The 11,675-nt window shown below is 44.9% G+C and overlaps 1 protein-coding gene and 1 pseudogene across 8 annotated transcripts in view; one reads left to right on the top strand and one right to left on the bottom strand.

Moving 5' to 3' along the window:
• LOC112429026 (uncharacterized) overlaps positions 1 to 11,675 on the bottom strand; it is a 47,389-nt gene that overhangs the window by 33,764 nt on the left and 1,950 nt on the right. For 4 of the 8 annotated variants that reach the window (XR_011624560.1, XR_011624551.1, XR_011624552.1 and 1 more), the window contains exon 2: positions 11,466 to 11,544. The gene's annotated coding sequence lies outside the window, so the exon portion shown is untranslated. The other 4 variants (XR_011624549.1, XR_011624556.1, XR_011624555.1 and 1 more) reach the window with 4 other exon arrangements.
• LOC105494492 (protein SET pseudogene) lies at positions 3,173 to 4,140 on the top strand (annotated as a pseudogene).

Genomic DNA, 11,675 nt, shown 5'->3' with positions numbered 1-11,675 from the left:
AGGAGAATGGCGGGAACCTGGGAGGCGGAGCTTGCAGTGAGCCGAGATCGCGCCACTGCACTCCAGCCTGGGCAACAGCGTGAGACTCTGTCTCAAAAAAAAACAAAAACAAAACAAAAAAAACACAAAAATCTAGCCAGGTGTGGTGGTGTGTGCCTGTAGTCCCAAGCTGTCTGTGAGGCTGAGGAAGGAGAATCGCTTGACCCGGGAGGCAGAGGTTACAGTGAACTGAGATCACACCATTGCACCCCAGCCTGAGCAACACAGTGGGACTGTCTCAAAAAAAAAAAAAAAGGCCTCTGTCATATGCTCATATGCTCAGAGGCCTTCCATGGCCCATACTACCTCCTCCCTGCCTCCTAATAAGTCTCATGCCCCCTAGAGCTTCTCCTGCATAGCACTTTCCAGAACTGTGTCTGTGTCTCTTTCCATGATCATTGTGGGTGTAAATAAGAAGGCAAGTTTCATGAGAACAGGCACTGCGCTATGGTCTCCATGTGTCCCCCTAAAATTCATGTTAAAACTGAACTGCTAGTGTGATAGTATTAAGAGGTATGGCCTTTAGGATGTGATTAAGTCATGAGGGTGGAGCCGTCATGGGTAGGATTAGTGACCTTATAAAAGGGGTGCAAGAGGCCGGGCGCGGTGGCTCATGCCTGTAATCCCAGCACTTTGGGAGGCCGAGGCAGGCGGATCACGACGTCAAGAGATGGAGACTATCCTGGTCAACATAGTGAAACTCCGTCTCTACTAAAAAAAAAAAAAAAAAAAAAAAAAAAATTAGCCAGGTGTGATGGCATGTGCCTGTAGTCCCAGATACTCAGGAGGCAGAGGCAGGAGAATCACTTGAACCCAGGAGGCGGAGGTTGCAGTGAGCCGAGATCATGCCACCGCATTCCAGCTTGGCAACAGAGCGCAAATCCGTCTCAAAAAAAAAAAAAAAAAAGGTAAAAGGGGTGCAAAGGAGCTATTCATCCCTTTTTGCCCTCCCACTTCTGCCTTGTAAGGATGCAGCACCAAGCCACCATCTTGGAAGCAGAGAGAGCAGCTCTCACCACAGACGGAATCTGCTGGTACCTTGATCTTGGTCTTTGCAGTCTCTAGGATTGGGAGAAGTAAATTTCTGTTGTTTATAAATTACTCAGTCTATTTTGTTATAGCAGCATGAACAGATGAAGACGCACTGTATATGCTGTATGTTTCCTTCATGGCCACATCCCCAGTGCCTAGCATGGTGCCTGGCACTTTGGCTCCCATACACATTGGAGAATATTCCATTCACTAGCACTCCTCTCCAGGAGAGGTCTGTATACTCTTGGAAGACAAATGTGGATAAGGCTTGGGGCCGGGAGGTCAGGGGCCAGCCTAAGTAACATTCGCAGGTACATGGATTAGCGGGCCTTGTGGGGTCTACAGTTTGTCCAGGGCCCAAGATGTCAGCACCATCGAGAAGCTAAGTGTGGTTGGTTATCTGTGCCTCCTTCCCAGCCGCTGCTCTAAATAACCATAGAGCAAATATTTGAAGAATGTCAGCTTAAAGGAGTGTCTCGCTCTGACCCTCAAATCTCAATTTATTTTTAAATTGACAAAAATTGTATATATTACACATGTGTACAACATAATACTTTGAAATATGAATACATTGTGGAATGGCTAAATTTAAGGCCCAGTGTAAATGCTACCTCCTCTCTAAAGCTTTCCTACCCGCCATTCCCCTCCACAGAAGCACAGTTTGGATTTCCTCCCCTGGGCTGTGTAACCTCAGCTGGCACTAGTTGAACTGTACTGTCTGCATATTTATATGTCTGTCTCTCCTCCCAGAGGAAGTCCATGAGGGCAGGGACTTTATCTTTTCGTTCACTGCTTTTTCTTAGCATCAAGCACAATTTCTTGCATGTGGTAGATATTCACCAAATACCTGTCGACTTAATGAACAAAGTGCCACCATGTGCCAGGCACTAGTTGACTTCTGAGAAGGGGTATATGTCAAGACATTTGTTAGCCACCCACCAGCCTCTGAATTTAAGCCTGCCAGTAAGCCCCATCTTTCAGGACACAGAGCTTGGTCAAGAAGGGGCCCACAACCCTATCCCCTACTCCCTACTCCCTAGCCCCTAGCCAATCAGGTCCAACAAGACTTAAATTTTAGGAATCTTGTTTGAGGAACAGAGAAGCTGACTTTCTCATTCCTGCAGGATGTGAACTCATAAGGCTGCATTCCCACTGGTGACCCCCAGGCCCACAAGGGAAGCCAGCCTTAAGACGAATGCAGCATCATGGGAGGCAGAACAGAGGAAACTGGTGTCTTTGGTGACATGTGAGCTGCTGAATCAAACTTCCTTCCCGAAGCTAGCCCTCCCGTCTCCATTTCTCTTAGGTATATGTACCAATCATTCCTTTCAGTCACTTTGTTTCTGCTCTTGCAACATGAAGCGTCCAGAAGAGGCCAGAGAATCACACGAAACCCAAGCTTTAACACCTCAGGACCTGCTGAGGAGATGGGTGAATCCTCAGTTTAGGACACTCTCAACCCTCACATCCAGCATGGTTTTCAGATGGTGGCACCCCAGCAGCTCTTGGACACAGGAGAAGGAGATGTGAACCTGGGTCTTAACCATCACCTGCTCTAGCTGTTCTCAGTCCTCACCAAGAAGACAACTAGGACCCATCCAAAGACAAAAACAGCCAAAGTTATACCTGGCACAAGACCTTTGTGGGCCCCCAGATCACTTTTCTCGGAGGCTGGATCAGAAATAAACATTTTGGTTTTCTTATTATAAGCATAGTGGAGGTGTAGGATTGAAGAATCAGAGTGTTGGAGCTGGAAGGATCCTTAGAGATGAGCTGGTCAGACCCCCTCATTTTGCAGATGGGGAGACTGAGGCCCACAGCAGGGAGGAGTCTTTCTTGCTCAAGATCACACAGCGTGTTAGTGCCAAAGCTAGTACCCTCCCTAAAGGAGTTTCTCCCTCAGCCTCCCCCTGCAGAAATGGGGCTAAGGAGACTGGGCGCAGTGGCTCATGCCTATAATCCCAGCACTTTGGGAGGCCGAGGCGGGTGGATCACCTGAGGTCAGGAGTTTGAGACCTGCCTGGCCAACATGGGAAACCCCATCGCTAACAAAAATACAAAAATTAGAGTGTTCAATCTGCTTTCAGATGGGCGAGAGACTCGTGGTCTGGTTCTTGGACTTCCCTAACAGCATGGCCCCTAAATGCCAGTCTCCACTCCTGCCTCAAAAGAAGAAACCAAGACCACCACCTGCTCTGGGACCGGAGGAGACATTGGCCTCTGCAGGCTTGCTGAAGAAGGGAGAAAAAGAACAGCAAGAAGCAATTGAACACATTAAGGAAGTACAAAATGAAATAGACAGACTTAATGAACGAGCTAGTGAGGAGATTTTGAAAGTAGAACAGAAATATACCAAACACCACCAACCATTTTTTCAGAAGAGGTCAGAATTGATCACCAAAATCCCAAATTTTTGGGTAACAACATTTGTCAACCATCCACAAGTGTCTGCACTGCTTGGGGAGGAAGACGAAGAGGCACTGCATTATTTGACCAGAGTTGAAGTGACAGAATTTGAAGATATTAAATCAGGTTACAGAACAGATTTTTATTTTGATGGAAATCCTTACTTTGAAAATAAAGTTCTCTCCAAAGAATTTCATCTGAAGGAGAGTGGTGATCCATCTTCAAAGTCCACCAAAATCAAATGGAAATCTGGAAAGGATTTGACGAAACGTTCAAGTCAAACGCAGAATAAAGCCAGCAGGAAGACGCAGCATGAGGAACCAGAGAGCTTCTTTACCTGGTTTACTGACCATTCTGATGCAGGTGCTGATGAGTTAAGAGAGGTCATCAAAGATGATATTTGGCCAAACCCATTACAGAACTACTTGGTTCCTGATATGGATGATGAAGAAGGAGAAGAAGATGATGATGATGATGAAGAGGAGGAAGGATTAGAAGATACTGATGAAGGGGATGAGGATGAAGGTGAAGAAGATGAAGATGATGAAGGGGAGGAAGGAGAGGAGGATGAAGGAGAAGATGACTAATAGAACACTGATGGATTCCAACCTTCGTTTTTTTAAATTTTTTCCAGTCCCTGGGAGCAAGTTGCAGTCTTTTTTTTTTTTTCCTCTTGTGCTCAGTCGCCCTGTTTTTTTTTTTTTTTTTTTTTTTTTTTTTTTTTTTTGAGACGGAGTCTCACTCTGTCCCCCTTGCTGGAGTGCAGTGGCCGGATCTCAGCTCACTGCAAGCTCCGCCTCCCGGGTTCAGGCCATTCTCCTGCCTCAGCCTCCCGAGTAGCTGGGACTACAGGCGCCCGCCACCTCGCCCGGCTAGTTTTTTTGTATTTTTTAGTAGAGACGGGGTTTCACTGTGTTAGCCAGGATGGTCTCGATCTCCTGACCTCGTGATCCACCCGTCTCGGCCTCCCAAAGTGCTGGGATTACAGGCTTGAGCCACCGCGCCCGGCCGTCGCCCTGTTCTTGAGGTCTCTTTTCTCTACTCCATGGTTCTCAACTTATTTGGGGGGAAATACCTTGAGCAGAATACAATGGGAAAAGAGTCTCTACCTCTTTCTGTTCAAAGTTCATTTTTATCCCTTCCTGTCTCAACAAAAACTGTATGGAATCAACACCACCGAGCTCTGTGGGAAGAAAGAAAACCCTGCTCCCTTCGCTCTGCTGGAAGCTGGAGGGTGCTGGGCCCCTGTGTAGCAGTGCATAGAATTCTAGCTTGTTTCCTCCTTTCTCTGTATGTTGGGCTCAGAGAGTACACCGTGTCTCTATGTGAATGTGGACAGTTAGCATTTACCAACATGTATGTGTCTACTTTCTCTTGTTTAAAAAAAGAAAAAAAAACTTTAAAAAATGGGGTTATAGAAGGTCAGCAAAGGGTGGGTTTGAGATGTTTGGGTGGGTTAAGTGGGCATTTTGACAACATGGCTTCTCCTTTGGCATGTTTAATTGTGATATTTGACAGACATCCTTGCAGTTTAAGATGACACTTTTAAAAATAAATTCTCTCCTAATGATGACTTGAGCCCTGCCACTCAATGGGAGAATCAGCAGAACTTGTAGGATCTTATTTGGAATTGACATTCTCTATTGTAAATTTTGTTCCTGTTAATTTTTAAATTTTCTTTTTGTTTCACTGGAAAGATGATGCTCAGTTTCAAATGTTAAAAGTGTACAAGTTGCTTTGTTACAATAAAACTAAATGTGAAAACTAAAAGGAAAAAAACTAAATGTGAAAACTAAAAGGAAAAAAAAATACAAAAATTAGCCGGGTGTGGGGGCGTGGTGGCGCATGCCTGTAATCCCAGCTACGCAGAAGGCTGAGGCAGAAGATTTGCTTGAACACAGGTGGTGGAGGTAGCAGTGGGCCAAGATTGCGCCACTGCACTACAGCCTGGGCAAGAGAGCAAGACTCCATCTCAGAAAAAAAAAAGAGAGAGAAAGAAAGAAATGGGGCTAGAGCTCCCTAAGCTTGGGAAGGAGAAGGGAGGGGACACTGACGGGGACTCTCCCTGCTACAGCAGTTAGGAGCTGCTCCCAAAACATTCACTGACAGGCCTAGCCAATTGCCCTTAATGACCTTATTGTGGCATTTTGATAACAACTTGTGGTTGGCTCAGTGGGTACTAGGTCTCTAACAATGCATCAATGAGGCCTCTTATAATTTCTCCAGAAGAGAAATTCAGGGTCAGCAATCTGGTAGGAAGGAAGACTCCTAGATGTGCCTTGGGGACAGGGTATATATGGGAACTCTGTAATTTCCACTCAACTTCACTGTGAACCTAAAATTTCTCTAAAAATAAAGTCTTTTCAAACACACACACACAACCGGGAATGGTGTCTCATGCCTGTAATCCCAGCATTTTGGGAAGCCAAGGCGGGCAGATCACTTGAAGCCAGGGGTTCAAGACTAGCCTGGCCAACATGGTGAAACCCCATCTCTACTAAAAAACGCAAAAATGAGCCAGGTGGGGTGGCATGCGCCTGTATTCCAGCTACTCGGGCACCTGTAATTCCAGCTATTAGGGGGGCCGAGGTGAGAGAATCGCTTGAACCCAGGAGGCGGAGGTTGCCGTAAGCCAAGATTGTGCCACTGCACTCCAGCCTGGGGGACAGAGCGAGACTGTATCTCAAACACACACACACACACACACACACACACACACATTGTAGTTAGACCCCAATTGAAGTGCCAGTGTGACTTTCACCTCTTAGAACCTCTGTTTCCTCAGTTGTAAAAGGGAGGACAATAATAGTACGTGCTTTACAGGGTCGCTGTGCAGATTAGATGAGATCACTCTATAAACAGTACTTTGCACAGTGCCTCGCACAGACGGTAGTATGAATATTACCTATTATTTATTTATACTACCGATTTGTATTTATCTATAGTTTATAAGTAAAATTGCTCCATGATAATCTGCTTCTGGTGGACCCATTCTAAGTAGGGACAGCCCATTTGCCTCTTCCCATGTGACCTCCGTTCAGATAGGAAACGTAAGGCTCAGATTCATATTGATTTATGGGGCTGGGGACCTGGAGTCCAAAGACTCCAGGAGTCTTGGCTCCACCAGTGACTTATTAGGAACTTAAGTTACTGAGTCCCTTTGAGTCTCAGTTTCTCCAGATGTAAAAGACTAGGCTCATATTCTCCACTTCGTAGGGTTCTTGTGGGATAAAGGACTTGGATCTTGACAGGTCTGGGAATTCAGACCTGCTTTAGTGAGACTGGAGCATCAGCTTCACCAATGGAATCTGCCACCAGGGGGCAGGCTTGCTACATCCAAGTTCCCATTTGTCCAAAATACTCATTTCCTTTTTTGAGCGTGATTGTCTAACTTTTTTAATATGGAAAGAGTCCAACATACACAAAAGTAGAATGGTATAATAAGCCTCATGTACCCAGCACTAAGTTTCAACAACTATCAACATTTTGCCAATCTTCCCCTCTCTTTTTGTTTGCTCTGCTGCTAGTGGAGTATTTTAAAGCATATTCCAGACCTCATTTTGTTTTATCCCTAATGCACATGTGCTGCTCCAATTGAAAAAGATTTATTTTCTGCCGGGCATGGTGGCTCACACCTGTAATCCAAGCACTTTGGGAGGCTGAGGTGGGCGAATCACCTGAGGTCAGGAATTCGAGACCAGCCTGACAACCGTGGAGAAACCCTGTCTCTACTGAAAATACAAACTTAGTCAAGTGCGATGGCACATGCCTATAATCCGTGCCACTTGGGAGGCTGAGGCAGGAGAATCACTTGAAACCGGGAGGCAGAGGTTGTGGTGAACCAAGATCGCGCTATTGCACTCCAGCCTGGGCAACAAGAGTGAAACTCCATCTCCAAAAAAAAGAAGAAAGAAAAAGACTTACTTTCACAAGCACTGTGTCACTTAACAAAAAAGAACAATAATTCCTTAATTTGATCTAAGTTCATATTTAAATTTATTTTTTCTTTTCTTTCTTTTTCTTTTTTTTTTGAGGGTCTCCCTGTCTCTAGCCCAGGCTGGAGTGCAGTGGCCTAATCTCCACTCACTGCAACCTCTGCCTCCTGGGTTCAAGTGATTCTCCTGCCTCAGCCTCCCAAGTAGCTGGGACTACAGGTGTGTGCCACCACGCCTGGCTAATTTTTGCATTTTTTGGTAGAGACTGTGTCGTTCACTGTGTCGGCCAGGCTGGTCTCAAACCCCTGGCCTCAAGTGATCTGCCCGCCTCAGCCTCCCAAAGTGTTGGGATTTCAGGTGTGAGCCACAGTGCCTAACCTATATTTAAATTTCTGAAGACGTCTTTTGACAGCTAACTCATTTGAATCTCGATCCAAATGAGGTTACTGCATTTGGTAAGTCACTTTCACATTCTACTGTCCAGTTTTACTTCTGTATCATGAATCTACTGGAGAATCCAGGACACTTGTCCTGTAGAATGCTCCACATTTGGAGTTTGACTGATTATGGTCTTTGTATATCCCTCATATTTCTGGTAAACTGGTAATTAGATTTTGGCTTCATAAGGCTTATGCTCTTTTTCTTTCTTTTGTTGTTGTTTTTCTTTTTTTTGAGACAGGGTCTCACTCTGTCACCCAGGCTGGAGTGCAGAGGCAAGATCTCGGCTCGCTGCAAGCTCTACCTCCCAGGTTCAAGCAATCCTCCTGCCTCAGCCTCCCTAGTAGCTGGGACTACAGGCGTGCACCACCACACCTGGCTAATTTTTTTTTTTTTAAATTAGAGATGGGGTTTCACCATGTTGGCCAGGCTGGTCTCGAACTCCTGACCTCAGGTAATCTGACTGCCTCGGCCTCCCAAACTTTTGGGATTACAGGTGTGAGCCACTAAACCCAGATATTTTTTTTTTTTTTTTTTTTTTTTTTTGAGACGGAGTCTCGCTCTGTCGCCCAGGCTGGAGTGCAGTGGCCAGATCTCAGCTCACTGCAAGCTCCGCCTCCCGGGTTCACGCCATTCTCCTGCCTCAGCCTCCCGAGTAGCTGGGACTACAGGCGCCCACCACCTCGCCCGGCTATTTTTTTGTATTTTTTTAGTAGAGACGGGGTTTCACCGTGTTAGCCAGGATGGTCTCGATCTCCTGACCTCGTGATCCACCCGTCTCGGCCTCCCAAAGTGCTGGGATTACAGGCTTGAGCCACCGCGCCCGGCCCATTTTTTTTTTTTTTAACAGCAAGAATATTTTGTGGAGAGCACTGTTGACTTAATGAACAAAGTGCCACCACATGCCAGGCACTAGTTGACTCTTTAGGGGAGGTATATGTCAAGACATTTGTTAGTGGCCCCCACAGCCTCTGGATTTAAGGCCATTAGTAAGTCCCATCCTTCAAGACACAGAGAGCTTGTCGAGGAAGGGCCCAAGGACCCTATCTCCAATCCTCTTATCCCCTAGCCAATCAAGTCCAACAAGACTCAATTCCAAGACTGTTGTTTGAGAAATAGACACTAACCTTAAAACATTTTAGTGATTTTAAGGTTGGTCAATGACTTTTAAATTATTTTTAATTTTTTTAAATTAAATGGTATTTAGAGACTAAATCTGTGCACTAGGGGTGTTCCAGGGCTGGGTGACCAGCCTGGCCAACATGGTTCCTCTAAATGGTATTTAGAGACGAAATCTGTGCACTGAGTTGGTCATTGCTTCTAGGCCTTTTCGGCAGACAGAGCTAAAAAATACTTTTTTTTTTTTTTTTTTGAGATGGAGTCTTGCTCTGTTGCCCATGCTGGAGTGCAGTGGCGCAATCTCAGCTCACTGCAATCTCCACCTCCTGGGTTCAAGCAATTCTCCTGCCTCAGCCTCCTGAGTAGCTGAGACTACAGGTGCCCGCCACCATGCCTGGCTAATCTTTCTATTTTTGGTAGAGACGGGGTTTTGCCACGTTGGTCAGGCTGGTCTGGAACTCATGACTTCAGGTGATCCACCAGCCTCAGCCTCCCTAAAGTGCTGGGATTACAGGCGTGAGCCACCACGCCAGGCTGAAAATACATTTTTGAAAAGAAAAAATACATACTGCTATCTAATTCAGATCTAAGTTTATCCTAAGCTTCTTTTCTCCTTAAAACACTTTCTCATACACTGAAAAATCTTGGTTCCTAATGCTATTGACATAATTACTTATTTGTCTGTTCTTATATGAGTTTCAAAATAGCAACATCAACATTACTACTAGCAATAAGACGAATGAATGCAATCGTATTTCTATGCAGTTTTATTTGTCCTTAGACTATACCCCATTAGAAAGGTACAATCAAGGATGGGTGTGATGGCTCATGACTGTAATCCCAACACCTTGAGAGACAAAGGAAGATCACTTGAGGTCAGGAGTTTACAAGCAGCCTGGGCAACACAGTGAGACCCTGTCTCTACAAGAAAATTTTTAAAATTAGCTATACCTATAGTCCCAGCTCCTCAGGAGGATAAGGTGGGAAGATCCCTTGAGCCCAGGAGTTGGAAGTTAGTGAACTATAATCACCACTGCACTCAAGCCTGGGTGCCAGAATGAGAACTCATCTCTTTATTTTTTTGAGATGGAGAGTGTCGCTCTGTGGCCCAGGCTGGAGTGCAGTGGCGGGATCTCAGCTTCACTGCAAGCACCGCCTCCTGGGTTCACACCATTCTCCTGCCTCAGCCTCCCCAGCAGCTGGAACTACAGGCGCCCGCCGCCACGCCCGGCTAATCTTTTGTATTTTTAGTAGAGACGGGTTTCACCATGTTAGCCAGGATGGTCTCAATCTCCTGACCTCATGATCTGCCCGCCTAGTCCTCCCAAAGTGCTGGGATTACAGGCGTGAGCCACCTCACCCAGCCTGAACTCAACTCTTAAAAAAAAAAAAAATCAAAATACTTAAGAAGCTGTTTGAAATTATTTTCTCTGTGTTACACCACCAATCTGACATTAGATAGTTCATTTGTTTCCATTTGTTTTTAATTTTTATGGAGTGCTTTATTTTATTGAACTGTCTTATAAACATGTGAAATGTTTATAAGGTTCCAAAATTGTACTATATAAAAGGTATATTCATAGAAGTCTCATTCCCATCCCTATGCCCTCCATCCCATATAAGCAACTATTTTTGTAGAAGTTTGGGATTTATTCTTCCATTGTCTACCTTTTAAATATAAGTACTTAATGCATATTTATCTCTCCATTACTCACATGTAATAGCATACTATAAACACTGTATGCACTTTGCTTATTTCACTTAATAGAGATCACTTGATATTAGTATATGTTTATTAGTATATATAAGAAATCTTCCACATCTTTTGTTTTTTGTTTTTTTTTTGAGACAGAGTCTTGCTCTGTTTTTTGTTTTTTTTTTTTTGAGACAGTCTTGCTCTGTCACCCAAGCTGGAGTGCAGTGGCGTGACCTTGGCTCACTGCAACCTCCACCTCCCAGGTTCAAGAGATTCTCCTGCTTCAGCCTCCCAAGTAGCTGGGACTGTAGGCCAGTGCCACCATGCCCGCCTAATTTTTGTATTTTGAGTAGAGACAGGGTTTCACCATGTTGGCCAGGCTGGTCTCGAACTCCTGACCTCAAGTGATCTGCCCACCTCGGCCTCCCAAAGTGCTAGGATTACAGGTGCGAGCCACGCCAGGCCTCTTCCACATACTTTTTCATGGCTGCATAGTACTTCATCCTGTGTATGTACTATAATTTATTCAACCAGTTCTTTATCATTAGACATGTGAGCAGTTTCCAATCTTTTGCTATTCATTAATGCCATAATGAATAGCCCTGTACATACAAGTTTGTTGGTTTTTTGTGTGTGTGTTTGCCAGTATATTACTAGGTTAGATTCCTCGAAATCTAGTATTTGATCTAGGGCTACTGGATCAAATAATATGGCTATATATTGCCAAATTTCCTTGTTAACAGTATCACTTTGCCTTCCCACCAGCCATGAGAATGCTAGCCTTAGGTGTATTTTGATACCGTATCAGATTGAGGAGGCTGCAGAGATCAATCACAGACAAGGTTCCTGCCCCCAGGAATTCTCAGTCCTCCAGGAGGCCTACAGGCAAAAAAAAAAAAAAAAAAAAAATTACATAACATAATAAGCACAGGGAGCATTTACCCTGAAGCTAATGAATCTTAAGCTTCAGAGTCCTTTACTTATAGGGACCCTTTCCAATGTTCCAGGTA

The sequence above is a fragment of the Macaca nemestrina genome, chromosome 1 (assembly GCF_043159975.1).
Source record: "Macaca nemestrina isolate mMacNem1 chromosome 1, mMacNem.hap1, whole genome shotgun sequence".
NCBI classification, from domain to species: domain Eukaryota; kingdom Metazoa; phylum Chordata; class Mammalia; order Primates; family Cercopithecidae; genus Macaca; species Macaca nemestrina.
The sequence above is the reverse complement of the archived record's forward strand: the minus strand, read 5'-3'. Positions and strand labels throughout refer to the sequence as shown.